Raw genomic sequence first — 20,526 nt, forward strand, 5'->3', positions numbered from 1 at the left:
GTGGCATGCTTCTCTTATACCCCCGACCTGTGGCTGGTGTTTCCTCGCAGGTCGGGGCGCCATATCACGTGATCCAGAACTAATATCCACAGCAATAAAAATGCATTGAGGTGGCATGGCATTGCACTGGTATCATTTTATTCAAATTTGAAAACAATCCTGAAAACAGTTTGCCAGTATAACTGCTGTTAATTGCAACGATATTTATTACCACAAAGACTTGTACATCCAGTCTTTAAAATGGGTTATACAGTGAACAAGAGAACATGAGAAAGCATATGTTAATTATGCAGATGAACTGATATTGTGGCGAGAGTTATCAGGCTGAAATTCAATTTAGGGAATGTGATGATATTACAAATGATGAGAGTTCACTTTGTGCAGCCCACAAACATCAGATGTACCCCAAGATTGAATTACAGCCGTTAACTCCTACCACTGTCTCTGTTGTTTTACATAATGTACACTAACTATGATTCTGAATTGAAAAAAATTAAATCAATAACTCATTCCATTACAACTGCACTGCCACGGAGACCACATGCTGAGAGGAGAAGGTTAATAACATTTGGAAATAGTGCTGCAATGATGTTCATGAAAGGGTATAATAACTGACAATGACAACCGTGAAGCCGCATAATAATACCATACTATTCCCAGAGCACTACAATAAGCTGATCTATATTCTAGTTTACTCAGTAATTCTGTGGTTAGTATACAGAATATTATTTGTATATTGAAAGTGGCCCAGTGATCCTTTTATAACAGTTTGCTGGGACAATTGAACCTGACCAATGATGTATTTCTCCCGTCACTGATGAATTGCCAAGATTCAGATGCCAATACACAGACTTCATTTGTTTTTTTAAATGTATTATAATTAAGAAAGTGTGTTTATACACTCTCAAAATTTCTCATGAAGAAGTTATAGAGTATATTTTTATACAAGTATAAATGCATTTCCTCTTTCAGTCACATACATACTCCCCAAGTTTCTCTTTTCCCCTTCAACAGCCCTTCACTCTATAAAATCCAAGACTGTCCAAAACTTCAATAATGTTTCCATATATGGGAAGCTTTTTCTAAAAGCATTCACATCCCTGTATAGAATACAAGAAAAACATAGTTCTTGCTGGGCAATCTTTGTCTTATCTCTAATCTCCAAGCTCTCTCCCATCATAATTTTTATCATAGTTATTTTATTGATGCTATAGTGGTCTTTTTTTCTCTGTATGAATATTTATTTTATTGTTCATCCAAAGCTTTAAATGTGTCACTTCTTCCTCCTTTCATCCTTACTTTGCTGAAATCAGGAATCACAACACCATGTCCAGCACAGGCACAATAGGCTGTGTGGCCTCCTTCTGTGCTGTATCGTTCTACGATTCCATGTCTTACTTTAACTCAAACTTGTAGAACTCCTGAGTCAAGGCTGACACCAACATACCTCACAATTAATGTGCATTCAAATGGGTTAACAAGCATTTCACAATCCAAACCAGCTGACTGTCATTTGCTAACATAAATTGCATTTTCTAAAATTAAGTACACTCCCAATCTGACTTGTGCCCTGGTCAGAGTGGAGGGTGAGGAAAAAATGCCTCAACATGTCATGAGATATTAATGACCCCACTGTACAACATTGTGAATGGACTAAAATTTTCCACGTTCAGATTCTGAAATGCATTTAAAATTAAACAAAATGGGGCTGCACAAATTATTTTATCATGCAATGGGCCACCTTTTATGAAATGTTTCGTAGCAACCATAAAATGCATTTTTAAGGTAAATGTTTTAATTGTTCCTGTGTTATTAAGGTAGCCATTAAAATGTCTGTTTATCTGAGATCACATTATGTCAAAGAAATTTAGCAAAACGGGATTATTTTGTTGGATCTCAGAAATGGAAAAATATTTTTTTTACACAATTGTGTATATGTCAAAGATTAATACATCTGAATTTTCAACAACTTTCAAAACAGGTCACTCTGTAGCGATAATATATTCTGTTAACAGAAATGACATTAATATAATAAATCCATTGCTCTCTCATATTGGAGACATAATCAGCCTTATAAATAAAATCCATGTGACAATTAAAATCAAACGATGTCATTTTCCTTTGTAGATGTTATCAATGAAAAGACCTTGACTGAAACTCTCTTTTGAGTATTCATTGCTCTGCTTTACTTAACCCATTCACATCCAAAGGAGTTGTACAATACTCAGAAAGACGGCACATTCTGAATGTTTCTGGCAAGAATGGCTTGTAATTATGTTTAGGCGCACTATTTGATAAATTACATTTTCTAAGTGTAATATTCACTTTAGACTTTAGAAGATGACCATTCACATCTCCAAGGCTTTCAACAGTGTTTTGTAGCTCTAAGATCTGTATTGAGGTTTCTTTTTATATTCATTTTCTGGATATGGGCTTCGATGGCAAGGCCAGCATTTATTGTTCATCCCTCATTGCCCTTGAGAAAGTGGTGGTGGGCTTTCTTCTTGAATTGCCGCAGTCCATATGGTGAAGGCACTCCCACAAGAGGTGGCACCTATTCCTCTCAAAAGAGCAGTAAGGTAAAGATGTCCATTGTAATTCATTCTATTTGATGTCTTCATCAATGATGTAAATTAAACACAGGGTCAACTTATCATATATGTATGTATATATATATATACTTCTATACCATTTCCATCAACCTCACCTCTAACCTGTCAGACTGTGTGACTAGCATTGAGTCATGGATGAGTCAGAATTTCTTCCAGCTGAACATGGGGAAGCCATTGTCTTCATCTCTTGCTTCCTGGCCAACAACTACCAGCCACAGATTTAATCAGGTTATGCAAAATGTTGGGGCCCCATTTGACCCAGAGCTGAATGTCAAACTCCACATCCTATCTATCAACAAGCCCACTTACTTGCACCTCCACACATTGCCTGCCTACAAACCTGCCTCACTGCCACTGACAAAAGTCTTATCTCAAACCTTTGTCACCTATAGACTTGATTTTTTTCCCCATGTCATCCTTGCTGGCCTCCCATCTCCAAACCTGTGTAAACTCCAACTTGCTTAAAATGCAATCACTTGTATTTTGTCCTACACTAATTCTTGCTCGTCAATCACATCCTCTCTCACCTACCATTGACTCCCCATCCCCTAACTCAAAAATTCTTGTTCTCATATTCAAAATCCTCCACGGTCTGATCCTATTATATGAATGTCCACCAACAATTGCAGCCAGAAAGTGGGAAGGCTTTATTGGTTGATTTATTGATGTATTTATCATTTATTATTGATGATAGCTCTTTATTTGTAAAACTGAAGTGTTTAATGTTTGTAAACTTCCCTTTAACCCCCGCGCCCCCCCCCCCATTCCCTACGCCTAATTTGTAACCTACGCCTGATTTTCTAAAGTGTAGACAAGGTTTTTTCGAATGTACAAAAATCTTCACTTACTCCATTCTAAGTTAGTTTGGAGTAAGTTTTCACTGACGAAACTTTGAAAACAGGCGTAAGTGGCCGGACACGCCCCCTTTTGAAAAAAAAATTCTGTTTCAAAGTGAAACTGTTCTAACTGACTAGAACTGGAGCAAACTAAATGCCGAGAATTCAAATTTCTAAGATACTCCATTCTAAATCAGTTGCTCCAAAAAATCAGGAGCAACTCAGGCCGAAACTTGGCCCCAGTATTTCTGCCATTTTCATACAACTATTCATTGCCATAAAAGGACAGTTTACAATCTCTCAAATGACATGCTGCAACGGATCCTTTACTACAGCGTAGAACTATTCTTTTTATCGGTTAAAGTCATATTAATTGATTGCCAGCTTGTGCAACTGGTATAGTAACCCTGACACCATCTAATAATGAGCAATCATTATTACTACAATGTTAATATAGCTCTTCTCACTGTGATAAGTACTGGGTTAACGATATCCTAGACTTTTCCTGTGAATTGAATCCTTATGTGTTTGTGTGTTCTTTTGCTGTTTTATTATGGTAGTTCTATTCCTCTTTTTGATTTATTCGTTTTCATAATGTAAAATATCTTTGCATTTGCAGTAGGCGAAAGTTTTATTTTCAAAATATGAATATAATGTTATCATGAACAGGAAAATATGATCTCACCAGCAAGTAACTTCACCAGCTTGGAATGTTATAATTATATTATAACCAGCATTGCTAAAAATACACTGTTCAGCAGCTTAGTAAGTCTTTAAAAAGAACCAGTGGGCTGGAATTTGCAGTTGGAGGCGTACCTCTGGAGTATGCATCCGACCAGATAAAAAAATCCGCACTTACATTTAGGCTCCTGGGCTTTAAAACCTTCAGATCCTGGGCCTGCAGGCATACACCTGCGTAAAGGCCTGGGGATCCCAGGGACACAGGTGGTTCGGATGCGTCCCTGGGATCACGTGGGCCTGGTCCTCCAATCAGAAAGGGGAATGCCTAATATGCTTATGGAGATTCCATTTACGAACAGAATCCTCATAAGCATATGAGGAATCCCCAAATAATTAAATAGAAACATAGAAACATAGAAAATAGGTGCAGGAGTAGGCCATTCGGCCCTTCTAGCCTGCACCGCCATTCAATGAGTTCATGGCTGAACATGCAACTTCAGTACCCCATTCCTGCTTTCTCACCATACCCCTTGATCCCCGTAGTAATAAGGACTACATCTAACTCCTTTTTGAATATATTTAGTGAATTGGCCTCAACAACTTTCTGTGGTAGAGAATTCCACAGGTTCACCACTCTCTGGGTGAAGAAGTTCCTCCTCATCTCGGTCTTAAATGGCTTACCCCTTATCCTTAGACTGTGACCCCCTGGTTCTGGACTTCCCCAACATTGGGAACATTCTTCCTGCATCTAACCTGTCTAAACCCATCAGAATTTTAAATGTTTCTATGAGGTCCCCTTTCATTCTTCTGAACTCCAGTAAATACAAGCCCAGTTGATCCAGTCTTTCTTGATAGGTCAGTCCCGCCATCCTGGGAATCAGTCTGGTGAACCTTCGCTGCACTCCCTCAATAGCAAGAATGTCCTTCCTTAAGTTAGGAGACCGAAACTGTACACAATACTCCAGGTGTGGCCTCACCAATGCCCTGTACAACTGTAGCAACACCTCCCTGCCCCTGTACTCAAATCCCCTCGCTATGAAGGCCAACATGCCATTTGCTTTCTTAACCGCCTGCTGTACCTGCATGCCAACCTTCAATGACTGATGTACCATGACACCCAGGTCTCGTTGCACCTCCCCTTTTCCTAATCTGTCACCATTCAGATAATAGTCTGTCTCTCTGTTTTTACCACCAAAGTGGATAACCTCACATTTATCCACATTATACTTCATCTGCCATGCATTTGCCCACTCACCTAACCTATCCAAGTCGCTCTGCAGCCTCATAGCATCCTCCTCACAGCTCACACTGCCACCTAACTTAGTGTCATCCGCAAATTTGGAGATACTACATTTAATCCCCTCACCTAAATCATTAATGTACAGTGTAAACAGCTGGGGGCCAAGCACAGAACCTTGTGGTACCCCACTAGTCACCACCTGCCATTCTGAAAAGTACCCTTTACTCCTACTCTTTGCTTCCTGTCTGACAACCAGTTCTCAATTCATGTCAGCACACTACCCCCAATCCCATGTGCTTTAACTTTGCACATTAATCTCTTGTGTGGGACCTTGTCGAAAGCCTTCTGAAAGTCCAAATATACCACATCAACTGGTTCTCCCTTGTCCACTTTACTGGAAACATCCTCAAAAAATTCTCGAAGATTTGTCAAGCATGATTTCCCCTTCACAAATCCATGCTGACTTGGACCTATCATGTCACCTCTTTCCAAATGCGCTGCTATGACATCCTTAATAATTGATTCTATCATCTTACCCACTACCGATGTCAGGCTGACCGGTCTATTATTCCCTGTTTTCTCTCTCCCTCTTTTTTAAAAAGTGGGGTTACATTGGCTACCCTCCACTCGATAGGAACTGATCCAGAGTCAATGGAATGTTGGAAAATGACTGTCAATGCATCCGCTATTTCCAAGGCCACCTCCTTAAGTACTCTGGGATGCAGTCCATCAGGCCCTGGGGATTTATCGGCCTTCAATCCCATTAATTTCTCCAACACAATTTCCTGACTAATAAGGATTTCCCTCAGTTCCTCCTCCTTACTAGACCTTCTGACCCCTCTTATATCCGGAAGGTTGTTAATGTCCTCCTTAGTGAATACCGAACCAAAGTACTTGTTTAATTGGTTCGCCATTTCTTTGTTCCCCGTTATGACTTCCCCTGATTCTGACTGCAGGGGACCTACGTTTGTTTTTACTAACCTTTTTCTCTTTACATATCTATAGAAACTTTTGCAATCCGTCTTAATGTTCCCTGCAAGCTTCTTCTTGTACTTCATTTTCCCTGTCCTAATCAAACCCTTTGTCCTCCTCTGCTGAGTTCTAAATTTCTCCCAGTCTCCGGGTTCACTGCTATTTCTGGCCAATTTGTATGCCACTTCCTTGGCTTTAATACTATCCCTGATTTCCCTTGATAGCCACGGTTGAGCCACCTTCCCTTTTTTATTTTTACGACAGACAGGAATGTACAATTGTTGTAGTTCATCCATGCAGTCTCTAAATGTCTGCCATTGCCCATCCACAGTCAACCCCTTAAGTATCATTCGCCAATCAATCCTAGCCAATTCACGCCTCATACCTTCAATGTTACCCTTCTTTAAGTTCTGGACCTTGAATTAACTGTTTCATTCTCCATCCTAATGCAGAATTCTACCATATTATGGTCACTCTTCCCCAAGGGGCCTCGCACAACGGGATTGCTAATTAATCCTCTCTCATTACACAACACCCAGTCTAAGATGGCCTCCCCCCTAGTTGGTTCCTCAACATATTGGTCTAGAAAACCATCCCTTATGCACTCCAGGAAATCCTCCTCCACCGTATTGCTTCCAGTTTGGTTAGCCCAATCTATGTACATATTAAAGTCACCCATTATAACTGCTGCACCCTTATTGCATGCACCCCTAATTTCCTGTTTGATGCCCTCCCCAACATCACTACTACTGTTTGGAGGTCTGTACACAACTCCCAATAATGTTTTTTGCCCTTTGGTGTTCTGCAGCTCTACCCATATAGATTCCACATCATCCAAGCTAATGTCCATTCTAACTATTGAAGTTGGAGTTGTAAATTATAAATAACTTATACAACTGGAATAAAAATAAATGTTCCCATTTTCAAATTTAATTAAAAGTCCCTTCAATAAAGCATATACAATAAAAATATAATTTCTTGAAAAATAATTTTGAACATTTTAATCTGGACCAAAATTTACATAAACTAATTTTAAATGTTTGTGCATGATATTTTATTTTTAGATTTTTAATTTAAGATTTATATTAACCCTTACACTGGTGAAAGCAGGCCCTACATCTACTTTTACCAGGTGTAAGGATTTCATGGGCATTTGCTGGGCAGTAGTTGGGCAAATAGTCCAACTTTGCACCAGCGAAAGTGATTTTTGAGTCGGTGTGGATGATCTGTCAAGGCGAACATTGACAGATCGCAAGTTCCGGATTTTCGTGCATGCAAAGCGAATGTGGAAACCCAGAACTTATGGGGCCTTTCTGAAGGCTTACGATTGTACATATGCCATCATCGATAGCGCAAAATCGGGGCCAATACCTTTAACAAGATTAATCCTTTAGAGTACTGAATGTCTTTTGGAACTTGCACGTTTGTTTACTGTTAAAAATTCATTTCATTCCTACATACTTAAAGGTATTAAATCACATGACGTGGCTCAGTGATAGCACTCTCACCTCTGAGTCTGAAGGTTCAAGTCACACTCCAGAGGCCTGAGCACAAAATCTAGGCTGATATTCCAGTGCAGTACTGAGAGAGTGTTGCACTGTCGGAGGTGCCATCTTAAACCGAGGGCCCCAAGTAGATGTAAAAGATACCATGGCACTATTCAAAGAAGAGCTGGGGAATTCTCCTGGTGTGCTAGCCAACATTTATCCCTCAACAAACACCTGCCACAGATTATCTAGTCATTTATTTCATTGCTTTTTGTGGGACCTTGCTGTGTAAAAATTTGCTGTCATGTTTCCTACATTACAACAGTGACTACACTTCAAAAGTACTTAATTGCCTGTAAAATTCTTGGGGCATACTGAGGTTGTGAAACGCACTATATAAATGAAAGTTCTTTCTTTTTTCCTTAATTGGAAGCCAAACCAAGCCTTTAAAAGCATGTGCTCAGATATTCACTGCACCCAGGTAATCTACAATGCCTGTGCACAGGCCCAGGAAAATTTCGCCCACAGTGTATTCTGTCTATTGTTTTACCTATAAATTTTACTTTGAACTTTTTGTTCTAACTATATGGTATTTACTACCTTTCAAAAGGAGACAGGAGACCATGTTGGAAATCTCACATGATTCCAGCTATTATATACTGTAATTAGTGAGTTGCTGTAAATCCTGTGTCACTTATGGCTGATATAAGGACAAGGTTTTAGGTTTATAGGAGACTTGGCTCTGCTTAATTAAATGGTCTCTTTATTGTGAGCACAAAACAAAAGTATTGGGAGAAGGACCAAAACCATAATAGAATATAAGGGTAATTTCCCTTTCTTAGTGGAGTAGTGCATACCAGCAGAGTGTATTCATTACACAACCTCCTCGAATTTCCATCCATTAAAATTAATGGGCATAAAATCGGGCAGCCTGTGTAACGGGCACACTAACCTCCACTGCCAATATTCTTTTATTTGTTGCTAACATGCACTGCTCTTTGCCAGGATCGCAAAAGTGGAAAATTACTCCTTATGTCCCTTAATAAAAGATATTACTTTGGAATGTGTCAATTTAAACACTATTTTATGTTTTTACAATGCATATATATCATTTTTATCTTATTTCCATTTTAAGTGCTGCAACTTCAATTTGTGCCTGTCATTCTCCTTTGACATAATTGAAGCAATAGTAGAATGAATGTCCATTACAGACAGGTGATCCCTTTTCGCAGATGATCTGCAAGAACAATAACAGAGCTACTAATGCTTCAATAATTAGGTATATATTTCCGAGTACTTTTACTTGCATTCTGGAGCACTGCCAATGAAATTAATATGATAATGAAATAGAAAAAAAGATTTGGAGAATGTTATTTTCTCTTTATTCTAGTTGTCTAGTTGTCAAATCTAGCCACATATTTCACTTGCACTAATGTTGTCCTACATGAAAATGGGTAAAAATAATATTTGGGGAAGATTAAATCCATAAATGAAATGTATAACACACAACAATTAAAAAATTTAATTTTTTAGAAGACAGTTATATTTCCCACTTCATGAATGCATTTTAAAAATCCAAGACAAAGGATTGTCAATAAAAACGCAGTCACTGTCAGTCGGTATTCAGGGGTATTATTTATTTCACTAAATAGCTGTTCCAGCCTGATAGGAACTAACTTGTTTCTCCCTCCCTCCCGTTTATTTATTTTTGACTAAATTGAATCTGAAGATATGTAGAGTGGTCACTGCAGCTGAACAGGTGAAGATAAACCAAAACGTACATTAGCCAAGGATTGAACATAAGAACATAAGTTCTTTGAGTTGAGTTGATGAATTAAATTTTCTCAGCATGGCCATTTATTGACACACTGACAGAGATATTTTGTTTCTCCAAATAAACACAAAAATGACTTAATGATGATACGGGGTTTTACAGTATTTTATTAGTTACAATTCAATTTAATTTATAGTGTGTTTTGGAGCAGTGCACTGACTTTCTGTGTGGCATCCCTTCCAGTATATGATCTATTAAACTTTTTTTTAGCTCTTTTAGGCATTTTAACTTCAACAGTATATCGTGTGTCTTTGGTGACCTTGTCTCTGAAACCAGAAAATGTCTTTTGTTTTTGCTATATTTATTTCATGTCCTCCTGAGCCATGAACCATTAGCTACCACCCAACAAGGCTGGCAGGCATTCTGCTGCCACAGTTCTGTCAACAGCACACTTGATCCAGCCTCTGGGAGGTTTGCAAGAGTAGCCCTGGGTTGTCTGTCATCTAATTTTCTTTCCCTCCCTGTGGGCAAGTGTTGAGTATCTCGTTGGTGCATCTGCCTCATGGCATGGCCACGATCAGGAACTCGTGATGTGGGAAATCATGGGCACTAATGCATGTCATACTACTTTGTGACACACTTCATTGCCCCTTATAAATAAACTGATTTTCTGCGCCAATGATTTTTTTTTTTGAGTGCTGTATATTTTAAGCAACTGCATTTTGCTCATTAGCATCAGATATTTGTGCATAGTTTTATATTTCAACTAGATATTTATTTTATAGGTTTTCACTGTAATACAGTATGTACTGAAACAGTATATCAGTGGCAACAAACCCAGCCACTACAGAAAGAGAATCTAGACTGGATCAAACACTGCTCCTTTAGGCAATTCAGTCGCTTCATCACGCGAGCAGGGAACTCAACTGGAGACATGAATTTGAGATATTTGCAGTCAGAATTCCCTTGGAGAGTGAAACTTTATCAAATTCAGCCATATATCAAGGTATATGGTGGTGTACTGGTTATGCTACTAGTAATTCCAGAGGCCTGGACTAATAATCCAGTGAAAGAGTTCAAATCCCACCATGGCATTTTGAGAATCTGAATTCAGTTTGAAAAATTTGGAAATAAAAAGCTGGTATCAGTAAAAATGACCATGAAGCCGTCAGATTGTCAACTGGTTCATTAGGTCCCTTTAGTGAAGGAAATCTGTCATCCTTTCCCGGTCTGGCCTATATATGACTCCAATCCTACACTCTTGACTCTTAACTGCCCTTTTTCTTTAAAGCGGTTTGATACAATTGAGTGGCTTACTAGGCCAATCACCAGCTTCTCAGTACAACTAGGGATGGGCAATAAATGCGGTCTTGCCAGAGGGGCTCACATACTCAGAACAAATTTAAAAAATCTCATATGTGGAAAACTGGATTGCAACTGTTCCTTTAAAACTGTGTTCATGTCTGCTTCAAGGAGGCCCAACCAAGAAATAGCACTGGCTACCCGGCCAGTGTCTCAGGCCGAACCACACAGTTCATCACCTCAGCATCTTATTGGACCCAAACTGAGCGTTGAAATCCATATCCTCTCTATCACAAAGGCTGTCTACTTCCACCTCCGTAACATTGTTCACTTCTACACCAACAAAAGTAATTGCAAATGCTGGAAATCTGAAATAAAAACAGAAAGTGCTGCAAATACTCAGCAGGTCTACCAAAATCTGCAAAGAGAGAACATAGGTGAACAGCTTTCAACTGACAGAAAACTGGAAGTTCAATGGGCAGTGTTTCCATTATTTTCTAGTTCAACTGTTCTTCTGTTTTTTCTGCTTTTAATTTTTTGTTTTAATTATCTCACTGAGATGATTATTACAATTTTCACTCCTTTCCAGCATTTCAAAAAATCTGATTTGGGCATTTTACCAATTATCTCTCTTCCTTTCATCTCTTTGTTCAGTTCCATTAAAGCTCTGTTATCTTCCAGTTTCCAGTTCAAATGAAGAATCTACACCTGAAATGTTACATTGTTTTTTTAAATTTACAGATACTGGTTTAGAACTGAGGTGAGGAGGAATTTTTTCTCTCAGAGGGTCATAAATCTGTGAAATTCTCTGCCCCAGAGAGCTGTGGAGGCTGGGTCATTGAATATATTTACGGTGGAGATAGACAGATTTTTGAGCAATAAGGGAGTGAAGGGTTATGGGGAGCGGGCAGGGAAGTGGAGCTGAGCCCAAGATCAAATCAGCCATGATCTTATTAAATGGCGAAGCGGGCTTCAGAGGCCAATTGGCCTACTCCTGCTCCTATTTCTTATGTTCTTATGTTCTTATACCAATAGACCTGTTATATACATTTTCCATTTATAGCTGTATTGGTTCTCTGAGACTTTAGTAACACACCAAGAGAATAGGTAATCAACAAAAACATGGTTTGGCATGGGTAAGCAAATCTCAGATTAAAGTGTCTGGGACCCTTCTATGCCGTGTTTGTAGCATAATCTTGCGTTTGCCTACATTACAACAGTAACTGTACTTCAAAAGTACTTTATTGGCTGTGAAGCACTTTGGGGCATTTTGATGTCATATAAATGCAAGCTCAGTCTTTCTTTTCTTTCTCTCAATGTGACAGGATGATCCTGAACTGTTGTAACTGGGGCTTGCATGAAATAAATAATGATGTATCTTCAATCCTATTTTCATTGTAGATGTCACTGTTTTCCCCATTGTTTTTATATTGTTAAGCAACTAAGCTAAATCAATGGTTTACCTTAATAAAAATGACATATTTACATTCTACAAATATTTAACTACTTAAACTATATAAATGCCTGCCACATGTAATGGCAGAAGTAAACACATGCCATGTTATGACATAGTCATGTTTCAGAATACGAAGCCAATTGTATCATTAGTCAATGGCCCGTGAAGTAGACAATAAGGGTAGAAAACTCACAGCACAATTCTCTAGTAAATTATCATTTTTAAATAGTAGCTCTCCTAGTAATGCTTCTGAGTTATATGATAGCATTATTAGAGTGGACATTGGGAGGTTTATGTTGCAGTCTGACATTTTCCACAATCTGAATCCTTTATGGTTTAAAATTAAATCAAAAAATTAAACAAAGAAAATCTATAAATTTCAAGTGGTCTTAAACATTTGATTTAAAAGATCTCTAAATATAAATGTTGAGTTTGATGTGACCTGGAATTTTATTTCAATGTTCTTGTAATGAAAGAACTGTGGCAGCACATTGTATAGTCATAACCAGTGGGGCCAATAGGTGATGTCTCTCTCCTCCCCCTGCTCCCAATTACAGAATTATCCCTGATGGTCTCCTAAACTTTTGGATGTGATTATACCTTTGGTACCAGCCCTAATTTCTGACAATGCTCAAGTTAATTTTCAATAAGTGTCCTCTTTCTTTTGTAACTGACACTCATGCAATTAAATCACATACACAACATATACTCATAGGAGCCTGAACTCTACCGAAATTAAATATAGCTCCCAGCACCTCGTAATGCCATGGTAGTCTGTTGCACATGGTCTGCTAAATATTTCAAATGTTAAAGAGCCATCATCTTCATGAATAAGTATTAGGAAAATATTTTATTTACTTACAAATACACATGAATCTTATTAAATGCATCATTGTATCACTGGCCTACTGAGTCATGGTTGTTGGAAATAATACATGGTTCTCCTCTCTTCTAAAGGTTTGTTAATTGGTGTTTCATGATAAACTGTGACCCGCTAACTGCTCAGTGGCATGAAGAATCTTTCACTTCCAAGTAAAGAAGTGAAGCTTTCAATTCTTACAAGAGTAAAAGGTTGATTTTGAAGAGGATTTGATTATTGTAGATCTTCCTAAGCTTTTGGAAAAATCAATATCTTTGATGTATTAAATGTCTTGTGTATATCGTGCACTTCCTGTAAACATCACACTTACTTCCTGTCACACTCAGTTGCTACGCTTTGGTTCAAAGTAAAGCAAAAACAAATCAGTAGTCAAGAGGTAGGGTATATACAAATCAAAAACGAGGAAAGTAGCTGGAATAATCAATCTTCTGAGTACGTTGCACATTACATGGCATAACACCCCCATATTATAAAATAGCAAATCCTCCAACACACCATAAGCAACAATGGGACATTGGCAATTAATAAATTGAAATTCACACACTTCTTGTGTCACATTTACTTCCTGCAACACGTTCCTTTTCAAACTTTATTCGATCAAAATTAAATAGCAGCAAATCAGAATTGCAGAGGTCATCATAGGCGGTCCCTCGTATCGAGGATGACCTGCTTCCACGCCAAAAAGGGATGAGTTAACAGGTGTTTCAATGAAGGAATTAATATTCCACGTCCCGAACTACATCCTGAAGGGTGGAAGATGCTGTGTGTGAATTTTTTTAATGTGTAGTGGCCGTTACACACCAGCCACCACACGGGCTTGACAGAGCTAGGTCTTGGTCCAGTGGCAAGGATTAACCAAGACGACTGGAGACCAGCTCTGCTGCACAGACCTAGTGCACATACATATCACAGTGTGGGCTAGCTCATGCTGCCCCTGGGCCCACGCCTTTTCTGGGCTCCAAACTCACGCCTCTCCTGGGCCCCAATCACGTCGTTCCAGTGAAGAGGTAGGGAATATTTGAATCAAAAGCAATTTAAGTGTTTTAAAAGTCTTGCACCTGTGAAAAGTGATTGCATTTCTTATCACACTTCTGTCATGTCTTTGTGACACATCCTTTTGCACACCTCTATCATGCCTGTGGTATAGTAAGCTAAACTATTGCCATCATATTTACCTTTCAATTCTCCCGCCATAGGTAGCACTGTTTTGCAATGTGCCCTTCTCCTACAGGTCCTGAGGCGGTTTTGCCACTGCTAAAAGTAGAAGCTAATTTTTTAATATAGTTTAACACCATTATTAAACATATAATTTAATTTAGTTTTTTTTTCCTATGGCTCCCTCTTGGTTTATGCAATGAAACAGAAACAGGAAAGAATAACTTTAAAAATGAGATACATATATCTTTTATTTTTACTGTCTATGTACCATTCTGACAATGGTCATTTTCTCTTCTGCAAATACATTGGCCTAGAAATTCCGTTGCGCTCCATTTGGGGTGATAACTTTTGAAATCTCAAAAAAGTAGCGCAAGGCGATAATGATTTTATGCTCCTAGGAAATTCAGCTTTAGCACTCCAAGAGGGATGTGGAGCACTAAATCAAGTACTAATCAGTTCTCTTAGGGCACTAACTGAGAGCGGGATGGTAGCAGCAGACTGCTGAACAATGTGGAGTGCAATGCTAATGGCATCAGAGGCTGCTTCCCTCACTTAAAGGGAAGGGCCAATGATGGTGCACAACCTACTTCTCCTCAGTTCTGTGTGGCCAGGTGACCTGCCTGATTGTCATATACAGCCCCAAATACTCTCAGAGAGTGGTGAGCTTGGACGTCGCGCAGCAATGAAGCATGGAAAATTTTCAGCAAGCACCAGATTGGTGCAAAGAATAAAGTTTGGCCTACCTGACAACCACTCCCTTTAATTGGCGCTCCACAAGCAGCCAGCCAAGTTGACAATGTTATGTATTGTCCACGTACATTAAATGTATAGTTACAATGGTGCGCCACAAGGGGCACTGTGGTGGGAGACCCGAAAGTACCTGCGAGACAGAGTATAAAAGGCTGACCACCACACCTGAGGGGCACTCTGCAGTTACACAATAAAGGACCAAGGTCACAGCAGTTACTACAACACCAGACTGTGTGGAGTCAGTGATTTGAGTGCTACATACATCACAAATTGGCGACGAGGACGCGGACGAGCTCTTCACGCAACCATGGCTACTTTGGGCACGCGAAAGGATTTCACAGAGGGTAATGACTGGGATACCTTTACGGAAAGGCTCAAGTACTATTTTATAGCAAACGACCTGACAGGGGACACGAACGCAGTGATAGAGAAGTATAAGGCGATATTGCTGTCCAGTTGTGGCGATGAGGTTTACCGTCTCGTCAGGGATTTGCTGGCACCCGCGAGAGCCAAGGACAAGTCATATGAGGAGCTGATTGAACTCATTCATAACCAACTGAAACCGAAGGAAAGCATCCTCACGGCCAGGCACAAATTCTACCACCACTGCAGACCTGAGGGCCAGGATGTCACAAAATATGCTGCGGACATCAAGAGTCTCGCGGCGCCGTGCGATTTTGGCACACACCTTAATGAGGCGTTGCGAGACGTCTTTGTTAGGGGATTGGCCATGAGGATCTCCTTTACAAGCTGCTATCTACTGAACCTACAGTCAGCTTGCAGCAAGCCATCACCATCAGCCGGGCATTTATGACCTCAACTTGCAGCACCAAGCAGATGATCCACACGGTCTCAAATCCGGCAGGTACTATTCACAGGATAGTGCCCACCACGGACAAAACTGCAGAACATGGCTCTGCTCAGGGCAGAGAGCACGGACCTCAGGGTCCTGGAACTCAGAGTCCGCTGAGGGGGGTTAATCGAGTAGCACCATGCTGGTGCTGCGGAGGAAGCCATGGGGCTCACCGGTGCAGGTTTGCGGAGTATACATGCAATACCTGCCACATGAAAGGCCACCTTCACGTATGTGCAAAAGAAACATGACTTACCATGTGACTGAGGAGACGGTAGATGATCTGCTATCCAGCGAGGTATCCCAGCCCCAGGTAGAAGAAGATGATGCGTTTGGACTGTATACGTGTACTGACGATTCGCCCCCAGTAATTATGGAAGTCAAGATTAACGGAGTCCCAGTGAGTATGGAAGTGGACACGGGGTCGGGTCAGTCGCTGATGAGTCAGGAAACTTTTGATAAACTATGGATCAACCCGGCTGCACGACCCAAGCTGGTCCCGGTCACGGCGAAACTGCACACCTACACCAAGGAACTGATACCTGTTCTTGGCAGAGCGGATGTGCAGGTATCTCACAGTGGTGAGATGCACGGTTTACCTTTGTGGATCATTGCAGGCGATGGGCCGACGCTACTCGGCATGAGATGGATGGGGAAGGTCCGTGGGAGCTGGGAAGACTTAATTCCTCCCCAGATCGCCGTCCCCCGTGTTCACAGGCAGAGCAGGCCTCCACCTTCGGATCGGATGGCAGCGACGGAAGCGTGTGTGGGGTTGGGCAGAGCAGCGGTGGCTGTCGACTCTCCCCTGCAAAGTCTGAGAGTGAGAAAGAGGCGCTGGAACCACGCTACAGAACCGAGTTGGAGAAGAGAGAGGGAGAGCAGGCAGCAGCTCGGTGGATTTCTGGCACGGCGGATCTTCCTCAGAGCCACGGTGCCGGGTCTGTAGCGATGAGACTTCTTCACTCGGCCCATGGCCGGACCGCTCTTCCGGGCCGTTTTGGTCGCCAGCTGTTTGCGGGGAGAGAGAGAGGGAGAGCAGGCAGCATCACAGCAAGTTCATGGCAGCAGAGTTCTGCAGAGAGAAGCAAGCAGAGCACCTAAAATGGCAGCGCCCGGTAGAAACCTTGTGGAAAAATCAAAATGGCGTCTTAAAAGGGAAATGGACCCGGGAGTCTTAAAGGGGCCTTACACCGTTGGCGGTCCCCACAAAGAGACTTTTGTAAGGGCAAGAGTGAGTGAAGATGATTACTGTGATTTGTATCATGACGTGATTTATGACAAGAGTTAATATTTTGATGCTAAAATGATTACTGTGATTAAAATGATTGAGATGATTGGTGAAAAGAGTTAATATCACAATGCACAGTTAAAAGGGTGAATGGATCTGTGACATGACTAATGGATTAATGCGATTTATGATTTTATGTGATTTATGCAATTGTTCAGCGGGTGCAGACAAGCCGCAAAAGGCAACTATTTTCTGAGAACAGAGGCAACGCACCTGTCTCAGCGCAGCCCATTACCTTGGGCAAAAAGGGGCAGGATGCAGCCACCACACCTCAACCAGTGGAGTTGAGATTTAATAACTGTTCAGTGTACCTGCAATCTTTTGATATAACTCTTCAATGCATACTAATGTACTGTCCATGTGTACCTCCTTTCTACTGGAGATTATGTTTGTGTACTTGTATCACCCATTTAAGGACTGCAAATACCACATGCTTGCATCGGATTGCAAGCATAATCTCTACATGGGGGGGGGGAAGAGGGAAGTGGATGGTCATGGACTCACACTCACAAATCAACCAGGACGAACCAGGCCGAGGTTACCGGCAATTTGCTTTTGGAACTGGGGGGGGAGTGAGATGTTATGTATCGTCCATGTACATTAAATTATAGTTACAATGGTGCGCCACAAGGGGCACTGTGGTGGGAGACCCGAAAGGACCTGCGAGACAGAGTATAAAAGGCTGACCACCACACCTGAAGGGCACTCTGCAGTTACACAATAAAGGACCAAGGTCACAGCAGTTACTACAACACCAGACTGTGGAGTCAGTGATTTCAGTGCTACATACATCACAGACAATGCTTCCTCTTCCTGCAGGTGTTGACGCCCGGCGATACAGCAGGGGGCAGGAGCCAATTTCACATCTGGGGCAGTAACAAGGCGTTGCACACTTTATGAAGTCACAATCTGCAAGACACTAGAGGCCGAGGCGGTAAATGTTAGCACAGGGCTAAACTGGCACTCAAGGTCTCGGGTGTCGCTGAATTTGCCGTGTCCTATTGCCAACCGCTTAGCACCCCATTACCACACTGCACCCCCCCGCCCCACCCCCCCGACCATCCCGGCGCTAATGGGAGGCACAAAGTAACTGAATTTCTCCACCATTCTGTTATAATTCCCATTACTGCATCCATAAAAAATTATTAATGTTATCTACATCCTTGCAATCCAAACTACTGCATTTCACAGAAAATTTAAAATTTAATCTGAGTGTAGTACTCATCATAGAATCATAGAAACATAGAAAATAGGTGCAGGAGTAGGCCATTTGGTCCTTCGAGCCTGCACCACCATTCACTAAGATCATAGCTGATCATTCACTTCAGTACCTCTTTCCTGCTTTCTCTCCATACCATAAGAACAGAAGAACATAAGAATTAGGAACAGGAGTAGGCCATCTAGCCCCTCGAGCCTGCTCCGCCATTCAACAAGACCATGGTTGATCTGGCCGTGGACTCAGCTCCACTTACCCGCCCGCTCCCCATAGCCCTTAATTCCCTTATTGGTTAAAAATCTATCTATCCGTCACTTGAATACATTCAATGAGCTAGCCTCAACTGCTTCCTTGGGCAGAGAATTCCACAGATTCACAACCCTCTGGGAGAAGAAATTCCTTCTCAACTCGGTTTTAAATTGGCTCCCCTGTATTTTGAGGCTGTGCCCCCTAGTTCTAGTCTCCCCGACCAGCGGAAACAACCTCTCTGCCTCGATCTTGTCCATCTCTTTCATTATTTTAAATGTTTCTATAAGATCACCCCTCATCCTTATGAACTCCAACGAGTAAGGACCCAATCTACTCAATCTATCATCATAAGGTAACCCTCTCATCTCCGGAATCAGCCTAGTGAATCGTCTCTGTACCCCTTCCAAAGCTAGTATATCCTTCCTTAAGTAAGGTGACCAAAACTGCACGCAGTACTCCAGGAGCGGCCTCACCAATACCCTATACAGTTGCAGCAGGACCTCCCTGCTTTTGTACTCCATCCCTCTCGCAATGAAGACCAACATTCCATTCGCCTTCCTGATTACCTGCTGTACCTGCAAAATAACTTTTTGGGATTCATGCACAAGGACCCCCAGGTCCCTCTGCACCGCAGCATCTTGTAATTTCTCCCCATTCAAATAATATTCCATTTTACTGTTTTTTTTCCCAAGGTGGATGACCTCACATTTTCCGACATTGTATTCCATCTGCCAAACCTTAGCCCATTCGCTTAACCTATCTAAATCTCTTTGCAGCCTCTCTGTGTCCTCTACACAACCCGCTTTCCCACTAATCTTTGTGTCATCTGCAAATTTTGTTACACTACACTCTGTCCCCTCTTCCAGGTCATCTATGTATATTGTAAACAGTTGTGATCCCAGCACCGATCCCTGTGGCACACCACTCACCACGGATTTCCAACCCGAAAAGGATCCATTTATCCCGACTCTCTGCTTTCTGTTCGCCAGCCAATTCTCTATCCATGCTAATACATTTCCTCTGACTCCGCGTACCTTTATCTTCTGCAGTACCCTTTTGTGTGGCACCTTATCGAATGCCTTTTGGAAATCTAAATACACCACATCCATCGGTACACCTCTTTCCACCATGCTCATTATATCCTCAAATAATTCTAGTAAATTAGTTAAACATGATTTCCCCTTCATGAATCCATGTTGCATCTGCTTGATTGCACTATTCCTATCTAGATGTCCCGCTATTTCTTCCTTAATGATAGCTTCAAGCATTTTCCCCACTACAGATGTTAAATTAACCGGCCTATAGTGACCTGCCTTTTGTCTGCCCCCTTTTTTAAACAGAGGCGTTACATTAGCTGCTTTCCAATCCGCTGGTACCTCCCCAGAGTCCAGAGAATTTTGGTAGATTATAACGAATGCATCTGCTATAACTTCCATCATCTCGTTTAATACCCTGGGATGCATTTCATCCAGACCAGGGGACTTGTCTACCTTGAGTCCCATTAGCCTGTCCAGCACTACCCCATTAGTGATAGTGATTATCTCAAGGTCCTCCCTTCCCACATTCCCGTGACCAGCAATTTTTGGCATGGTTTTTGTGTCTTCCACTGTGAAGACCGAAGCAAAATAATTGTTTAAGGTCTCAGCCATTTCCACATTTCCCATTATTAAATCCCCCTTCTCATCTTCTAAGGGACCAACATTTACTTTAGTCACTCTTTTCCGTTTTATATATTGGTAAAAGCTTTTACTATCTGTTTTTATGTTTTGCGC

The 20,526-nt window shown here is 41.1% G+C and overlaps 1 long non-coding RNA gene across 2 annotated transcripts in view; it reads right to left on the reverse strand.

Moving 5' to 3' along the window:
- Positions 1–17,104, reverse strand: part of LOC139281458 (uncharacterized) — a 39,229-nt gene extending 22,125 nt beyond the window's left edge. The window contains exons 1-2 of one of the 2 annotated variants that reach the window (XR_011596881.1): positions 16,258–17,104; positions 14,416–14,494 (exon numbers count right to left, since the gene is read on the reverse strand). This is a non-coding gene — a long non-coding RNA (uncharacterized lncRNA). The remainder of the gene's footprint in view (positions 1–14,415; positions 14,495–16,257) is intronic. The other variant, XR_011596882.1, reaches the window with a different exon arrangement.
- Positions 17,105–20,526: the final 3,422 nt, after the last annotated feature.

This window comes from Pristiophorus japonicus, chromosome 15 (assembly GCF_044704955.1).
Source record: "Pristiophorus japonicus isolate sPriJap1 chromosome 15, sPriJap1.hap1, whole genome shotgun sequence".
Lineage (NCBI taxonomy): Eukaryota > Metazoa > Chordata > Chondrichthyes > Pristiophoridae > Pristiophorus > Pristiophorus japonicus.